This window comes from Phasianus colchicus, chromosome 4 (genome assembly GCF_987193195.1).
Source record: "Phasianus colchicus chromosome 4, bPhaCol1.hap1.1, whole genome shotgun sequence".
NCBI classification, from domain to species: domain Eukaryota; kingdom Metazoa; phylum Chordata; class Aves; order Galliformes; family Phasianidae; genus Phasianus; species Phasianus colchicus.
In genome coordinates this window covers 37,476,939-37,495,575 of record NC_143439.1, presented here as the reverse complement: position 1 = coordinate 37,495,575, position 18,637 = coordinate 37,476,939, and the positions used below count along the sequence as shown (strand labels likewise).

At 36.8% G+C, this 18,637-nt stretch overlaps 1 protein-coding gene and 1 long non-coding RNA gene across 9 annotated transcripts in view; one reads left to right on the top strand and one right to left on the bottom strand.

The window, feature by feature from the left end:
* LOC116231250 (N-heparan sulfate sulfotransferase 4) overlaps positions 1-8,044 on the bottom strand; it is a 158,138-nt gene extending 150,094 nt beyond the window's left edge. For 3 of the 5 annotated variants that reach the window (XR_016466082.1, XR_016466083.1, XM_090139214.1), the window contains exon 1: positions 7,820-8,041. The gene's annotated coding sequence lies outside the window, so the exon portion shown is untranslated. Of the gene's footprint in view, positions 1-7,819 lie in introns of all 5 variants that reach the window. The other 2 variants (XR_016466084.1, XM_090139215.1) reach the window with 2 other exon arrangements.
* LOC149918191 (uncharacterized) overlaps positions 1-18,637 on the top strand; it is a 163,685-nt gene that overhangs the window by 17,498 nt on the left and 127,550 nt on the right. The gene's annotated exons all lie outside the window — the stretch shown is intronic.

Genomic DNA, 18,637 nt, shown 5'->3' with positions numbered 1-18,637 from the left:
GAGAATTAATGCAAAAATTCATTGAGCTTTTAATGCCCAATAAACTTTCTTTCATGTTTACAAACTGCTTTCTGGGAACTTTGAAATGCTTGAGCCCTGCATTTGGCAATGCCTTCTCACGTGCTGGAAAGGCTTTCTACCTTTTTTATGCACATCTTGGGGAGTTTTCAAGTTAGACTTCCAGATATATTCAAAAGACAATGAGAAGAGCCCTTTAATATTAAGACTGCACATGCATGAAGCTTCTCACATTTACTGAGTCTCATGAAAAGCAGTTTTACGTTCCTGTGGTCAGATCCCATCACAAATTGTGCTTTGTGCTCTGTCTCAGATGCGTGGGCAATTGGGACAAATCCTCATGTTTGATACAATAAAATTAGTCTTTATCTGAAGAAAACATATTTCTCCCTTTGGGATACTATTTTGAGAGCCAGAATACGAAGCACTGACTGAACAGAACCAAGCATAGGTAGTGATAATACCTTCATGGTATCAATGTTCCTAATACCTTCATGAAAAAGGTGCTGAAAGGAAGCTTTCTCTTTCTCTCCTGGTGAGAGAAGACCTCTTGAGCAGGCTGCAGCAATCTCCTTTATTCAGGAGAAGAAATAGTGTACTGGTGGGAGTTGACAGGATGAGGGAATGTCCTCAGATTGCATCAGTGGAGGTTCAATTTGGATGTTAGGAAGAATTTTTTCTGATGGAATGATTGGAGCACTGGCAACAGGCTGCCCAGGGAGGTGGTGGAGTCACTGTCCCTGGAGGTGCTCAAGAAATGTGTAGATGTGGTACTTAGGGATGTGGGTTAGGAGGCGCTATTGGTAGATGGAGTAGATGATCTTAGATGTCTTTTCCAATCTTAATGATTCTGTGACACCTCTTTCACTATACTGCTTTTCAATAATGAAGAAAGGCCTGTCATACAACTTTTAAATGTTTCTTGTCTTAAGGTTGAACCTAAAGCTTTTTTCTTGATTACCTCAGTAGAACAAAAGGTGGCAGTTTTTTCTGTATGCGGGAGTTATACTTCATTGTCAGCTTGTGAATTTGGGTAGAAACTCATGCATCACTGCTTGCCAGTGGCTTAATATAAAAAATAAATGTACGTGATGCTGTATAGGATGTCTATCATGAGAGTGCTCTTCTGTAACATGCGGCCTAAAAGCTGCAGTAGCTGAAAATTTAATGTCCATTATAGTGTAGAAGACTTGCTTTCAATTAAGTTGGGTGTAGAACTTGATGAAAAGTTTAGAAGAGGACTGTTTTCTTCATGAGTTCTCTGCAAATGTCAGAGCAACTTTGCAAGCCAATGACTGGGAGCTAGTAGAAGCCTGTTTCTTCCAGAATCTCCTTTTCCAAACATGCTTGTGGCAGTTTGTTTTTTCCTTCTAATTGTTTAGTCCTTAGGAAGCAAATTCTGAAGTAATTTCCTGTCTGCATCTTCTAGAAATATACATGCTATGAGCTCATTTCCATTAATATTTGCTCACTAACTGATATTTTAATTTTTCAGTTACTACAACAGCATATAATAAATTCTTAAAGGAGAGCAAATACAATTTCTGAATGTGCAGAAGTATGTTGCATGCTGTGACAGACTGAAGTACCAACACCGACCTAGTGTTACCTGTTCCACTTCTTACAGTAAGCAGGAGTAGCTGAAAGATTATCCTAGAAACATGTTCCTGATGTAATTTGGGTTGTAGTATACCAACTGGATTAATCAGCTTGACATGTCTGCATAAAGTCTATGGTAATACTTGAACAAATGCATATTAAACAACCTAAAATATATATAGTATAGTTACTGGACCTTGATTCCTCCCTCTGTTTTCCCTGTGGAACTGTTCCTAGCTTTTGTAGCTGTAGTTAAAATCCCAAGCAGGACCAAATCTGTCTGTTTTTTATTCAATGTCAGGATTGTAGTTAATTATCACATTGTTGGACCTACATGAAGTCATCTGTTAGCCCCATCCTGCAAATCTTTATCAAATGAATATTCGAGTCTTCTTTAGACTTGTTTGTTCTTATTTGTTCTCAGCTAGGTGAGAGGTAACGGAGCTTCGAGTCAGACTGGTGGCATGAAGTTTATAAATGCTTTTCTAGGCTCAAATGTACAATGTAGAAAGTTATCAAAGGTAACTATGCAAACGTACAGTATAGGTAAGAGACTTATAGAATCAATGAACAAGATAAGAGATTGACTTTAAACTCTTTTTCTCAAAGCCCAGATTCTCTTAAGAGACTAAAGGAAAGAGAGAACTTATTTCTTACATAATTTGAGTGAAATACAGATAAGCTGCCGTTATGAAGCAAATGCCTGTTCCATGGAGTGGGCATGGAAGCTTTCAAAAGCAAGTGCAGTAAGAAGTTCCAGAGAAGTTGCACACAAGTCCAAAAAGGAGAAGTGTGATTGGCAGTTTAACTTCTGATCTGGCTTCACCTTGATTGCTCCAAGTACCAGATCTCTGAACTTAACGAACTAGCTTTCTTTTTCCTTAAGTAGCTATGGTAAGTTGGCTTTCATTTCCTTACTCCAGCTGTGTTCTAGAGCTTCAGCATGAACCAGAAGAATCTACAACAAACAACCATGGGAAGTTTCTGAAGAAACTGGAAATAGATTTTGAGTAAATGTAATTACTAGAACAGTCATTTACCTAGACCTTTTTGTGCTTTTTTTTTCCCCTACAACAGCTCTAAAATGCAGGTCAGGAGAAGTGTCTATCTACCTAGGAAAGAAAATAAATGCTTGTTTTATCCAGAGATATATTCTGCTTTGTGAAAACTGTAGTCAAATATAGCAAAAGATGTTCTGATTTCAAAGGCATTCTGTTTTCTTTTGAGTTTCTATGCTTTTTAGAATACTGCTTCGCCTAACATTTCTACAAATGGAAAGAGATACTGAAAGTATGGAGCCAGGATACTCCTCACCAAGGGCTAAGAGGTGTGCCTTTTCCTGTGCTTGACTAGAATTGGGAGAGTGGGGTAAGTGCAGGTGTGAGGGCAGGAAGAGGATGAAGGAAAAAATAGCAGAAAAAAGAAACGAGGAGTGAAAGAATGTGAATATCCATTGTGTTGCAGAATTACTCAGATCAAGTTCTGAACATTTAAATATTCTTTCTGACTGATGTCAGTTATGCAGATGATGAACTGTAGGTCCATTGACTTTCTGACCTCCTCAAAATGATGACACCTATATCTAGTGAAGAAGCATCAACTAGTATATTACTTGTACAACTTAAATGCGACTCCGCCTGGTGATGCCTGATCAAACAGGTTTTTTTCTTCTATTATACTCTTTTCCCTGAGAGGATCAATGGTAAATAATGTTGATGCCATGTATTCTATGCAGGTGGATTTTTTTTTTTTGAGAAGCTTAATTCTCAGGGAAATGAATGGAAGTAGATTAGAAACTCTGAAGTTCTAATCTAAGAAAAAGCTAAGAAAATCTTAGCTTTTCTGAGTTTAGGTGGATGTTTGTAGACAAAAACTAGTCTCACCAGTAGCCAGGTGAGATTTACTTCACGCTTTTAAGCTTCAGAATGTGTGTATGGACATCCAGTTATAGCTGGACAAAAAGTAGATATTTGTTCTTCTGTATAGAAGAAACAAATTCTTCTGGGGAAAGGGAAAAGAGGAAAGAAGGTGAGGAGGGAAACATAATTGATATTTCTTGGAAATGATAGGCAGTTCTAGCAAGAACTTCTGGCTGAAATACTGGCCTGAGGCACTTGTCTGGAATGGACTATTACATTGCAACCAGTTTAACTTTTGCAAAATTATCATCAACAAGCACTGATAAGTGTCACTTAGCTTTAGGCACAGTTAGGAGGAAGTGCTTGAGCTAAAATGCTTTCACATTCATTGCTATGCCAGAAGAACTATTCCTGTTGGATGTGAACTGTGGGCTATGGGGAAGGAGAAAGGAGTGCAAACTGGCAAACTTTGTAGCTCTAAGTTAGGGATGATCAAATAAAAGCATTTATTTGATTGCCTGCTTTGCTGCCTTGCTTTCTAAGGTTTGCGTTGGCTTTGTTGTTAGCTTTGGTGTTTGCTGTTGTATACCAATACAGCATTTAGCGTGAAATCAAATGGGATTAACCTTTTTTTGTGCACAGCTGAGAAACTGCTGTTCATATAGTGTATAGTACGTGGTTGATGACATTCAAGCTCATGTGCATGTCATGACTTTCCATAGGGCTTTCAGAAGAACTGAAAAATGTGTTTGTCTCTCTGCAATGAATAAGTGACACTTTTTAAGGTATGACTAAAGATGCAATTGTGTGTATTTGTTAGGAGAACCTGAAGCACTTCCTTCTGTTGAGAGATTAGTTGTCATTGGCTTTATGAATTTATACGCACCAGACTTTAAGCATCTGAGCTGGAATTCATATATACTTGCCTTATTCTAAATTTTTCTAACTCATTCTTTGGAGGGCAACTGCTACCCTCCAGAAAATCAGCAGATGATTATAGAAAGGTTTTTGTAGACTCATAGAGTTGTTATGGTTGAAAAGGCTACTAAGATCATACAGTCCAACTAGCAGTGTATCACCACCATGCCCACTAACCCACATCCCTAAATAGTGCATCTAAACATTTCTTGAATGCCTCCAGGGATGGTGGTCTCACCACCTCCTGGGCAGCCTGTGCCAGTGCCTGGCCACTCTTCTGGAGAAGAAGTTTTTCCCAGTATCGAACCTGAGATATTATCCATCGTTTACCAATGAAGAAACAAAACTAAAGCTGTAGGTGTGGTAGTGGTGGAAATATTGTTTTCTGAAAGGTGAGTTGCTGATTGAACGCTACCAGAATTTTTTTCAGTAATATGGAAAGGTGTTTTCAAATGCCTGTTTGTGCTTGGCTTAGCATAAAAACAAATCTTGAGCATCATGTCAGGTTTGAGCATGTTATAACCTACTGAACCTTTAATGAAGTATTATTTGGTGCTTACAAAGTTCTGTACAAAATCACCTAAGAAATATGATTTCAGAACTTTTGTCATTAACATTTAGAATTCATGAGGATAATCTGCTTCTGTGGGGTGGGAGATGGGAGAAAGGGGAACCTAGACAAGCAGTGTACAAGCAGATAATTTATTGTGAAGTTTATGTCAAAGGGTTGAAGAATAAACAAAAATTAAAACTTCAATGTGAGAAGCAGCATTATTTCAGAGAGCTTTCTGGCTCCCTAGACACACTTATCCAGCAGTGCAGAAATAGTAATATCTTCAGGCAGAACCCTTGTTCTTTGGTAAATGTGCATACAAAGTTCTTTGATATAGCAAATATGAAGTAGAGAGTATTAAAATAATTAACACAATTTACATTGCTGTAAATAATATTTGGTCTTTGATACTGACAAAACTATTTATAACAGATGTACTTAATATGCATTGTTAACTCTTGGTGTTATGATTACAAGTATCTAATGTTGCTTATTTTGGGGAGAAGTCTGTCCCTCTTGAAGGGAATAAGGACATCTTGTATGTACCATTGGAATCTACAGTGCAGTATAACTACGAAAAAAGTTCATAGAACATCAATTATAAAGTGAAATCAATTTTGAGGTTTTATTAAAAACTGAATAATTATGTACACTTAATGTGTAGTTAACTTGTTGCAAATCTTGCAAGTTATAGAAAGATTTTACCTTAGCTATTTTTGTGAAGAATGTTTTTTTTGTGACCTAAGGCCTAATACTATCAGGTAGAGAGCAGCCTCTGATTTGTCTGAAGGGTAGGAATATGCCTTCTAGGACAAACAGTAGTCTCTGAGTTAATCCAATCCTATTCTAATTTAATTTCATACCAAATGCTATGCTATGTAAAATACAGAACGTTTGAGATCTTGCTGCTATGCATGCTGAAGATGGAGACAAACCTATAAATGTATTTGAATATCTTAACTACAATTGGAAACAAAGGCAGAAAGTCACCCAGTGTTTTTGTACTGGGTGATGTGGTGATAGTACCAGGCTGAAGAAAGAACAACTAAGAGTTTAGCAATGGATGAATGAGAAGTTTTTGGGGCTGTGTGGGGATTTTATTCTACAGGGGTTTAAGGAGTCTTGGACTCCTTAAACTGTGTCACTGTGGAAGTGCTTTCCTTGTAGCTGAACAGGAATCTAAAGCAACTGGAAAACTTTATCTGAGGTGATATATAGCCACTTCCTTCCCCTTCTATGCATGTCAGAGAGGTTTCCCTTCCTGTTGCCTTCTTAGTCCTCTCTATCACACTCAATTATTCTTATTGCCCATGTCTCCCTTCTGTCAAAGATGTTTACATCTGTCCAAGTATTTCCATGTTCTTTTCTGTGAATGATTTTCTCCTCTTCACTAAGACAAGGGAACACAGCAAGAGTTATGCATTACATAACTTCTTGCCTGGACATGGGAAATTATTAGCCATCTGCAACGAATTGGGTTTTGTTCCAGCAGTAACAAAAGAGTGTAGAAGAGGCAGAGCATGAGGAGAAAGAGTGTAGAAGATGGAGTTCAGAAGTGGTAGTTTGGCGTTGTGTGCTCTAGGAAAGGATCTTTTCTGACATTTCATACACTGGTGAGTTGTGCAAGAATTAGTTTCTATAGCATAAAGACAGGTTTCATGGTTTTGTAGGAATGAATGGATGAACTATTGTGGAGCCTATCTGATCTTACCATCCTCAGCAAACAGTTCAGCATCCAGAATAACGTTAGTTGTAATGTGTACTGTAAGCTGGTTCCAGAACAATAGTAAACTTGGAAGCTTATAAAAAAAGCTGGAGGAGCTGCTGTAATAAAAGGGTCAGTGGTTCTTTCTCTGTTTCATTCAAAAGAAAAAGATTGTGAACTCCTTTTTCCCAAGTTATACTGATGCAAATGTGTTACAGTTAAAAAAAAAAAAAGACTTATTTATACAGAACTTCATGGATATTTTGCTGCAGAATTATTTTTTCTTAGTAATAAGGAAATTTATTTAGCTGTTATCAGTAATAGTGCATCTTAGAAGACCTGATGTTTTTAGAGCCATTTAATCTCTTCCTATGTCCCAGAAAGCAAACAGTATCATAAATTTCTTGAATTATTAGCAAGATTTAATTTAAAAATGCACAACCAAGCCATGCAAACAGGCAAGTCTTTCAGTGATGGTTCAACTGTTATGGAGCTGCAAAGTAATGTTAATTTTATTGTGTTAAAGAGCTTTTCGTCTTATACTAGGATTACACAAGTTTATACTTAATGTCTAAGTGTCAATTTTTTTCTCTGAAATGACTTGCACTTTATGTAGTCAGGTGAAGATTGCATCTCCTCAGTAACAGTGTCTTAGAGGACATCTCTAAGCTAACTGAAGAGTTGGTTTCAAAAATAATTGATACACTTCAGTTTCTTTGGGTTCGAGTTCTATTGTCTTCCTCTCAGTGCATTTGCTTACACTGTAGGATGGCAGTGCATGCTTTACCATATAAAGAAGAGATGATGCTGTTAATCAGCTGACTTCAAAGGCAGAAGTTGCAATGAAAATGTTAAATATTTTCTGTTTTATAGCTTGGAAAGACTAATGCATTTTTTGCTGCCTTGTGTAATAACGATAGGCAGCTATTAGTTTTTTTTTTTTCTGAGATTCATGTTGACTGCAGTCTGTTAGCTAGCAGTATTTCATTAACTTTTATAAACCTCTTGCCTTCAATAACAGCAAATGAAACTCTGGGACAATGTCTCCCTCTAGGCCACAGACAACTCCAAGTTCCAATAATTCAGTGTTGGAGTTGAATAAAAGACAAATTATTCTGTCATGTGTCAGTAGCTACAATACATCAACCAGTAATACAAGGTACTTACTGTGCAAGAAGCGGGGATATTTTCAATTACTGTCAGCCACTTAATTATCTCAGATGCTGAGGTGTGTGATGCTGTGCAGCTCGTTGTGTTTTATACAACACTGCTTCCTGTTTGGCTCCAAACTGTGGATTTCCTGTACCCAGGCACATGGAACAGAAACAAAACTTGAGGTTTTAGTGGTTTTTGATGTTAGCTTTAGAAAGTTCAACAAGTGTAACTCTGTTTTTAAGTTATGCAGGAGGTAAAAAAAAAAAAAAAAAAAAATACATTCACACATGCATGCCTTCTGGATAGCATGTGTTTGTGTGCAGTAGAGTTGAATCTGAGTGAAGCACAACCATAAGTGATCTGAGGCTTTTGCTTTCTTATGATCAGACTAAATATGATCTTGCTGAAAGCAAAACGTGTATGACCTTTCCAGTCAGTTGGATAGAGTAGCACATTGGTATTCATACCAGTGATGGCTCACTGGCATCTGTTAGTAAATGTATCCCAATCTACTTGATGTGGTATTAACTATCTCTGCATCCTAATGCATCCATAATGCTTCTGGCAATGTAATGCTTCACATATACGATTTAGAGATTTTTATTATCTAGTATAATATGAAAAACTAGCCTGAACTGCTTGCGAACAATGAGCAACTGTTGTCTTGGTGGGCTCCAGGAGCTCCCAGTTGAAAGAAGTCCTCGAAATTTTGCTCTTAGAAGTCTTTTGGACTAAAGCACCCCTCTATCAGTTAAAACAGTTCCCTGGGGAGCAGGCTTCAACTCTCACTGAAAGTTCCAAGTCACTAGGTATATGTGAATGTAGAGGGAAATTGTGATAGTCTCTCCCCTCTCTTTTCAGACTGCAAGCATTGCTTCTCCCCTGCCAAAAATGAAAGCTTCTGTTGCATGTGTGTGATATTAGTGTGAGTGGATTTGTAAATAAGGATTCACTCAAAATCCTTGAGTAAGGGAAAGGCTTACCTTTTGGCCTTGTCTCATTTTATTGAAACCAAGATCTCATTTATTCTATGAGATCTTGGTTTCTCAGTTTGACAACTGTGCTTGGTGTAAGTGTTGCCCTCATGCATGTGAGACAGGAGCAGAGAGGTCAATTCAGAGAAATTGCATGGATACTAGGAGCTAGAAATTACCTGATTTAATGCTGTCAATCCTTTACTTTCCATTCACAGAATTATAGAAAACACTGTTGGGACTTATTGCACAGCTGGTTATCACAAGGTGACAGATATTTCATTTTTGCAAAGAAATATATGCATGCATACAACAAGCTATTTTGTCACTGTCATGGCAATTATTCAATAACACTGAACCCAATTCTTGCTGTAAACTTAGATATGCATTTCCTTGCATTGTAATGAATTATGAACTATGCTGTACCTATTACTACACAAACACTTCTGGTAAAGTTAATCTCTGCAAATTAGCTAAAAAAAAAATGAAAGACAAGTGATTCCCCTGTCCTCTATAATTTATTACCTCAAAAATCAAATATTCTCCTTCAGTTTATATAAAGAGACTTCACTGTTTAATAAACATTCTTAAATGGTGGTTAAATTGTAGAAGTAGCTGTCAAATTAGTAGATTCAAATTTTCCATCCCTGGCTTACATTTCAGAACTATAATTATTGTACCGAGTTTTCCCAGTCCTATGCTTTGTATGAATAAATGCTTCAGTTCCTTATGATCATTTTTCAGGATTTACTTTAGAATTTCAGGATTTACCTTAAAGTAACTGTTTCAGTTCTGAAGTCATTATGCAAATTGACCCTTCATGTTATATTCCTTGCTTTAAATGACCATTCAAACAAAAAATTGCTCAAGTTGTGGACCATGTGTTTAAGAACTCAGTGATAGCAACATATTTTCATATTGCTCTTCTCAGGGAACTGAAAATTATCTTCACTTATTGCTTGTCTTTGTTTTATGATTTGAAAATGAGAAGAAATACCAAGATGGGAAAGAAAGTAGTTATATGAAGAATATTTTTTGCAGTTAAAAACCAGAAAATCTAGTTTGTAGTCAAAACTCTTTAGATTTATCAAAATATTATGGTAGAAAAAAAAACAACTTTACCCAAGGAACAGGAGTATGGAATGAAAATGTGGTCAGACAAACAAAAACAAGATGAAAATTTGATTCTGTATGATCATTATGGAAAACTTTACAGCTGGCATTGCAAATTATCCTTTTTGTTCAGACAGTAGAAAGCTCAGTTCATGACAACACTGAGAAGAAACATGGAAGGAGGTAGGACTTTGTTTCTTATTTGCTAGTCAGTATTTGATGCTGGTGTTAGTGATGTATAATCCAAGGTGATCATTAAAGAAGCTGGGACAGCTTCTCTGCTATGATGTTACCACTTCTTTTTTTCAGTAGAGACAGAGAGATCAGCAGGGTATGACTCTTAGCTGTGACTGTCTTGCTCCCCAACTGTTTAAACTTGAACATAACCTCAGCATGCACCAAGTTTCAGGAGTTCATAATTTAAATAATCTAATATAGAAGGCACTGACCAATGCTCTCTGATATTTCTGTGGTTCAGATGCAATAGCTCAGGAGTCGGGAAGCCACAATTAGTTTTGTTTTTACCAGACCCTCTCTTAGCACAGATTGCTTTCTCTTCCTTTTTTTTTCCTTTCTGCTTGTTAGAGCAGGATGCTTGCTGTTTGCTGCCTTACTGAGAGTTTATGCTGACAAGAAAGGAAACAAATAGGTACCCGCTGTTTTCAAAAGTCTTATCTGATATTTTTTTTCAGGCTCTGAATGTCTGTACAAACCTTGAAAGTTCTCCAGGTGTGGAGACAAAACTAATTTGTGTTTATATATGGTGAGATGCAAGTAAACTCGGGCTCAATTCAGAGCTAAAGTCAATGCAATTCTGTTGTTATAAAAATTAAGCAAAGATCCTCTTAAAGTTCTTGGAGCACAATGGACAATGCGCTCCTTTTTCAAAATATTTTCTTGTACTGTTAGACTGCTTGTGCAGACATCCCTGCAAATTCAGTGTAGAGTTTGGAGCATGTCCAAAGAACAGCAACGAAGCTGTAAAGAGTCTGGGGCACAAGTCTTACAAGGAGTTGTTGAGGCACCTGGAGTTGTTTAGTCTCCCCTAAGCTTCCTATTGTCCAGACTACTTTGCTCTCTACAACATCCTGAGAGGAAGTTGTGGTGATGTAGGGGTCAGTCTCTTCTCCCAGATAACAGTGATAGGATGAGAAGAAATGGCCTCAAGTTGCACCAGGGGAGGTTCAGATTGAGAAGAAATTTTTCTAATTATCCAGAGTTGTGAGGTATTGGAATGAGCTGCCCCAAGAGTGATGAAGTTGACATCCCTGGAGTTGCCCAAGGGTAGATGTCTCACTGAGTGACGTGCATGGGTTGATGGTTGGACTAGGTGATCTTAGTGGTCTGTCCAATCTTAAGGATGTCAAGTTGTCATATCTCCAGGAACTCTTTCCTGAGTAAGCGCACATGAAAGCATAGTGATTGGTGTGGTATTTTGTATCCAGAGCTGACAGATTTCCTATTTAAAAAGATAACTGAGAATTATTAATTGGGCTAATGCAAGTTTTTCTGTATTTTCTATTCGCTACTGTTCTTAGGCCAACTAACTTGGATTTGCCTATGGTATGAAGGTTACTACATAATGTGCCCTGTAGACCAGTTCTCTGAGGGATGACTGCATCTCTATTTAGCAACTAACTTCCCTTCACTTGGGGAACTTGACATAACTGTAAAATCTACTTAATTTGAACACTTGAGTTAGTATCACGTGCTTCTTTGTAATAGCACTTGCACAGTATAAGGCAGCACTTGATTAACAAGAAGATAGCTATTAAAAAAAATAATTGAGATCCTTTAAGTCCCCCAGGTATAACAGAAGGAAATCATGACAGCAGATCTGGCAGGATATGCCATTCATTCATCTCTTAAGGCTCATCTGAACATGTTTATGGGAACATGCCTTAAGGCATTCATTGATTATGGCAGCTCATTAATGTACTACATTAAATAATACATATTACTTCTCGAAGAGTTGCATTTGTTTTTCCTTAGCAAATGCTGAGTGTTGGCTAACTTCTCCATGAGTAACTCTCATTTTACTTCAGTTTTTTTTCCTAAGTTAGTGAAGTTTTAAGATGAATATTTTGGAAAAAGTAATTTGTAAGAAAAGGTTATTGAACATAAAATATGCAGTCAAATTTCATAGAAATATTTATTTCTTTAAAATAAAGTTACTTAAAGGTTGTGTTTCTGTAATTTTCTGCTTTGCTTTTACAACCAGGGAGAATTTCATAGAATAAAAAAGGAAAATTTAATGTAGTTTAGAAGATGAAAGAGAATGAGGAGAATGTAACATCTTTGGTTCATTTCTAATCGTGTTTGGGTAGACTGCTATTGAAGATTGAAAGACTTGCTGAAGTATCTCACCCAGGAACAGCAAACAAGTTTTATTAAAGGTAGCGGTAAGGGCTTGTGTTCCTAAAACCCTGTACAGTTATGCTGTGCTTTTTTTTTTAACAAGTGTTATAGTTGTTTTATTCAGTGAAAGGCTAATATCTTTACTGGAAAATGTAGCCTTCTGAGATTTCAAATTCATTGACTAAATTACTAGCCATTGCATAGCTCCAAAGCCCATGAATAGAGGAAGAAAAGTAGCAGGGTGTCAGAAATAAAAACCTGTAAGTGTGGAGAGATTTTGGTGAGTAAGTGGGGCAAACCTTGATGTGAATTCTGTATTTGGCCATGTGTATTTATTCCACAAGCAATTCTGGAAGTGTTCATCTCATGGAGGCAGTGGAACAACTGTCTTCAGAACAATAATACTGTTTACAGATCTTTAATATTTCTCAAGTCTTCTTATTGTTGATCCTAACATCTGTGTCCTACTATCAGAATAAGTGCAGGTAAATCTGTTGTTATTATGGATGCTCACAGACGATATTAAAATTAGCCTTAATATAAGAAATTATTTCTGAGACCACCCATGTCCTTTTTTGGACTTTATATGTGCTGGCTAAAACACATAAAGAGAAATTTTGTTCAGAGAACATGAAATACTTGTCCAGTAAGCAATACCTGTTTTCAATTTTTTAAGGTTGTAATTTAGAGTTCTTTACTGCTAGATGCTGGATAAACATATTTCTTAGGGCAAATTTCAATTTTTGAATGTTTTACTAGAAATAGGGAGAAAAATGTATAGAATAAATGTAGATGGAAGTAAAATTAATACTGATGAGGCAAGACTGCATGTTCTCTTATAAATCTAGGGAAGCATTTCCCTTAATTTTCTGCTTTTGATTTGAGTTCTGTTTTCTAGTAATTGTGTTCTGATAATACTCTACAAAACTGGGAGATAGGTGGTTCTGGTTCCTGCTCAGAAAGAATGTATTTCCAAAAATTTGTGTTTTTAGTGTCTTGCAGAGAAACATGGATGAAATTTTTAGGAGAAATAAAAGTAGTCATGCAATTATCTTTCCTCTCTATCATTCTTTAAATTCCAGTCACTAATTTTATGTAAATTTTGCATAATCCCAGGTATTTACACAAACTGGGGGAAAATCTCCTTGAGAGCAGCCCTGCAGAGAAGGACTTGGGGGTCCAGCAGTGAGCACTTGCAGCCCAGGAGGCCAACTATGTTCTGGGCTGTGTTAAGAAAGGAGCGGCCACTAGGGAGAGGGAAGTGATTGTCCCTCTCTACTCAGCTCTTATGAGGCCCCATCTGGAGTACTGCATCCAGGCCTGGAGCCCCAGCACAAGAAAGATGTGGAGCACTTAGGATGCATCAAGAGGAGGGTCACTAAGATGATTAGAGGGCTGGAACACCTCTCCTATGAGGAAAGGTTGAGGGAACTGGGCTTATTTAGTTTGGACAAGAGAAGACTCTGGGGAGACCTCACTGTGGTCTTCCAATATTTGAAGGGTGCATATAAAAAGGGGGGGAACAGCTGTTTGCAAGGGTGGATAGTATTAGGACAAGGGAGAATGGTTTTAGACAGGGGAGATTTAAGTTAGATATTAGGAGGAAATTTTTCACAGAAGGTGGTGATCCACTGGAATAGGTTGCCCATGGAGGTTGTGGATGCCCTGTTCCAGGAGGTATTCAAGGCTAGGCTGGATGATGTGGCTCTGGGTAGCCTGGTCTAGTAGTTGGTGACCCTGCACATAGCAGGGGGGTTGAAACTAGATCATCATTGTGGTTCTTTTCAACCCAGGCCATTCCATGATTCTGTGAGTCTGTGATTCATAAATATGTCCATATCAACAGCAATACGTAGTGTTATGATGTCCACTGTTTCCATTTTGCAGCAGGACCTAACCAAGTTGGATATAAGAAAATGATTATGTATTAGCACTACTAGGAACAATTTTATTTACTTCATGGAACTTCAGTTAAATCAGTGCAAACTGGAGATGTACATTCATTATACAGAGGATTTTGATAGTAAATATCCTCCAGGTCTTTTGGTTCAAGTAGTGTTGGACTTGACCCAGTTTTGCTACTTCTTTTTACTATTTCACAATAAAACAGAAGATTTTAAAGCGATGTCTTCTCTTTCTGAAGTAGCATCATTTTTTTTTAACTGATAGTGTACAGTAGGTTACTTCGTATCTCTTAAAAATGCTTGTAGACACTCTGTACTCTGTAGGTCTTATCAGTATGAGAACACAGGAGACTGGAAGTAGAAAGTATATAGATAGTAATGCCTATAAACTCCTTCCTGTTGTAAAACTCTGTTACTTTTATGCATAGGTGAAAGTTTTCCATACTTTGTTGATTAATACTTAATTTTCATAGAATATGAATTCATAATAATTTCATTTTTGAAATAGGCATCATGCAAGTTGAAAGAAACTGATTTATTCCTTTTATTATTTTTTTCCTTGTGTAAAATGCAAGAAATTCTGAAAAGCAGGGATAATCAGTGTGCATTTGTATGTTAATATCACCAGGTAATCGTCTTGAAAGACTGAATATGATTAACACTTGGAATCATAAATTAGAGAAAATGTACAACACTTGACAGGGAGTGAAACATCTAATACAATATGAAAACATCTGGCCAGGAAATTGTTTTCCAAACATTGAAAATTATAAGCAATTATCAAGTATTTTACCTGACTATACTCATAACTCTATTTTAGTGACACTTTAACTGATATTATGCTTCATTTCTCAGCCATCTGATTTTTGTATAATCACCCTAGATCTATGATTTACTCTTTCATCTTTCTGCTTGATGCGCATAGCAAATATTTCTGTCATGTACATTAAGGGGGCAATAAAGGATGGAGATGAAATAAGGCTCTCCTACAACAATTGAAGGGAAGAGCTTAATTCAGCAATTCTCATCAGTGAGGAATCTAACAAGAACTTCAGGTGCCCCCAAATCAACCTGAACTTGAGTTCTAAGGAAGAGAATTGGTATAAGCTATTTTCTTAACATAAACCAGGTGTTATTTTTCAAGACCTTTATGATGTAGGCAGATGTACGCACGGTTTTGGGATGTTGCATATCACCAGCATAGTGACAGCTAATAATAACTTAGGATGACTCTTAAAAGGTATCTTCGTCTTGAATAAAATCCTTCCCTTTCCTGAATAGAAAGGGGAACTTCATCCACTGTGCACACATGTACAGTCAAATATACTTATTTCAAATATGTGTTTTTCCCAGTATAGAAGAGAGAGTAGCAGGAACAAAGTTGAAGAATGCTAGGCTTCTTTTTTTTGACTCCACAAATGCTTATAGCTCACAAATCTGAATGCTATTTGTGACCTTAAAATGTGGTTGTGAGCCATTTGTCATTCTTCCTATTGCTCTAATAAAGCTCTTCCTGTAGCTGGGCTTGGCCATTTTCATCTCAAACTAAGCTTCCTCTCTCAGGTCATTCCAGGACACCATCAAACTAGTATCCCTGTTGCTATTTCTTTTTATCTTGGGTGTAGTGGTAGTAAGAAAAAAATGGCACATTATCATTCAGTGAGGAAGTTGAGAGAAGGTTTAGTCCTGTCATTCTTACACAGCAAAAACAAACAAACAAAAAAAGGATGTAATTCCAGTCTGTTTGTTTACTGAAGCAAGGCAAGTTTTTACCTCAAAAACAGTGATAGTGCTATTATAAACTCTTAAGTTGTATAAGTTCAAAACATTGAATTCTGTGAAATTATTACATAAAGCAGTGTTGTATAGTCTCTTTGCTTAATATAGCAAGATGGGCTACTTGATATCAAAATTTACATATGTGTGCAAAATATTTCAAGTTAAAGAAAATCAATAATGTGACCTCTGAGGTAGCTGTAAATCCCTAATCCAGTTTTTTCACTGACTACAAATATAAATATGTATATAGGCTGTGTTTTGAAATGTTGTTTCCATGCTGATTTTATTTCCTCAATGTTTGCAGGTTGAGGAAATTTTTTTTCCCTGTTATAGTTTTCTTAGTTCATAAACTGGAAAAATAAATGGGAAAACTTCAAACTAGGTAATATTTTTGAGGTATGCTGAGAAATCAGTCTCAAAATATTTCCGGGGAAGACTAAAATAATAAAAACTAGTTTTGGAAGACATAATTTTTCACTGCTATAAAGTAATTCATATGCATACGATAGTATTAAAGATAAATGAAACAAGGGGAATTGGAGTGAGGAAATAGAAAGAACTCTGGTTTTAATATCTCATTTTGAGTTCTGCATCTTGAATTTTTCACTTTTTGAGTATTAATTGCAATGAGTATATTCTACAGTCTTGTATTAATATAACAGCTTTCCAAGGTTTTTCCAATGTGATGGCTATTCCATGGAGTGCTGGCATATGAGATGTGACCTGCTCCTGAGCATGTCAGCTCTGCAGATGCTCTTGGGGAGAGCTGTTATTCCACTGCAGGCACTGAAGTGCTGTCTAGATTTGGAATCAGCAAGTACTTTAGTGTTGGTCAGTAACCAACAAGATGAATTTCTTGCAGAGATGTCTTTTGTGTAGTCCAAACTTCAAGTTTTGATACAGACATAAGTTAATAACAAACTAGGAGTAATTTGAGAAGAATATTCTAAACCACGCAACAAAACAAATGAGTCATGAATTGGAGAAAAATGCTTGTATAAGTACAAATTTCAATTTAAGAAATTATGATCCTATTCTTTTTTCTATTTTTTTATGCTCCTATTCACAAGTTGTTAACTTCAGAGGAAGCTTTTAACCAAGCTGATTCATTAACAGTTCTATATACAAGGGAAAGAGTGCTAATTAAATTACAGTTTTGCAAGTGAGAAGGATAGTTTTAAATTCAAGCAGTGAATGAACATTGAATGCTCTAAGGCCCTGGCCTGCTTAAAGAGCCATTTTCAGTCAGCTTTGAAGAAGGTCAGTGTAAGTACAAGAAACTGAAATGCTGTATGTGCTCCTGAATATTCAGGGCAAGTAATGATTAAAAAAAAAATATGAATCAACTCTTTGGAATGACAAAGTGAAATATTTTTAAGTAATGTTTAAGTAATATGTGAGTATGCATTGTTGTTGAAATAAAAATCCCATATTTTCAGTTACATCTACAAACGAGCAAAAGTTTAGTTTTTTCTATGTATTTTTTGCTATATATAAGGTTTTAACATCACTGCTTCTTATTACATGATGAAAACATTCTCAGGTATTCCATTTAATTCACACGCTCCATTTAATCTGAAAATTACATGAGTCAAAGCTGACTCGTTTTAGCTCTCTAAACCCACAGAATACTTTAGGTATATCTGATGTGTGAAATAGGTTGCAAAAAACAAGTAAAGCCTGGACCTGTAGAGACCTGATGATTTTTATTGCTCTTTGTCTGCTGCTGACTAGGTGGCTCTGGAGAAGACATGCCATTCTATTTTAAGTTTGAGTTCTTTCAAGAAGATGACAATGTTACCAACCTTTATAAATCTAGAAGGTTCAGTAATGTTATAGGATAAATAATAAAATTACTAGCTTACAGACGATTATATAGGAGGATATTGCAGGTATTAGGAGAGGTGTTAAGAACATCTGCATATCTTACAAAAGGGCCAATAAGTACATGGGCTTCAACTCTTGAATATGATCAGCATTTCTCTGCATTACTCAGCTTCTCACTAAAGCTGTTATTGCTGATAATCTATGTGGTTGTTACAGCTGAGCTGATATATAGATAATAGTGTAAAATATGTTGGCTGTAATTGGACTGGGGCTGGGAGGGTACTGTGATCTTTCAAGAAGCAATTCCATTGTATTTGAGCTCAGCCAGTGCATTTGGTTCAAACATGTATATTGCAGGAATCTTAGCTGAAGAGAAAATGATGTACAATTCTGTATTTTCTACAACTCAGTCTGTGTAGAGTAGGGATAAACCTTATCAGTAAAATCAAGAAGTGGCTGTCTAGATTCCCCCATTATATTATACTTAATGAATTTAAGTAATGAACTCTCCATAAGTTCCCTGTTTTTGTTGGATTGAAGAGGCCAGAACTGCACGCAGTTCTCCATATGTGGCCTCATTGTGGCAGAATAGAGGCAGAGGATCACCTCTCCTAAACTGCTGACCACGTGCTTTTTAATGTGCCCTAGGATGCCATTGGCCTTCTTGACCCCAGGGACATATTACTGACTCATGGCCATTCTGTTGTCCACCAGAACTCCCAGATCCTTCTATTCAGAGCTCTTTTCTAGCAGGCAAGCCCTTAACCTTTACTGATCTGTGTAGGACTCTGCACTTGCCCTTGCTGAACCTTGTAAAGTTCCCCTCTGCCCGATTTTTCAGCCAGTATAGGTCTTGCTGAAGGCTAGCACATCCT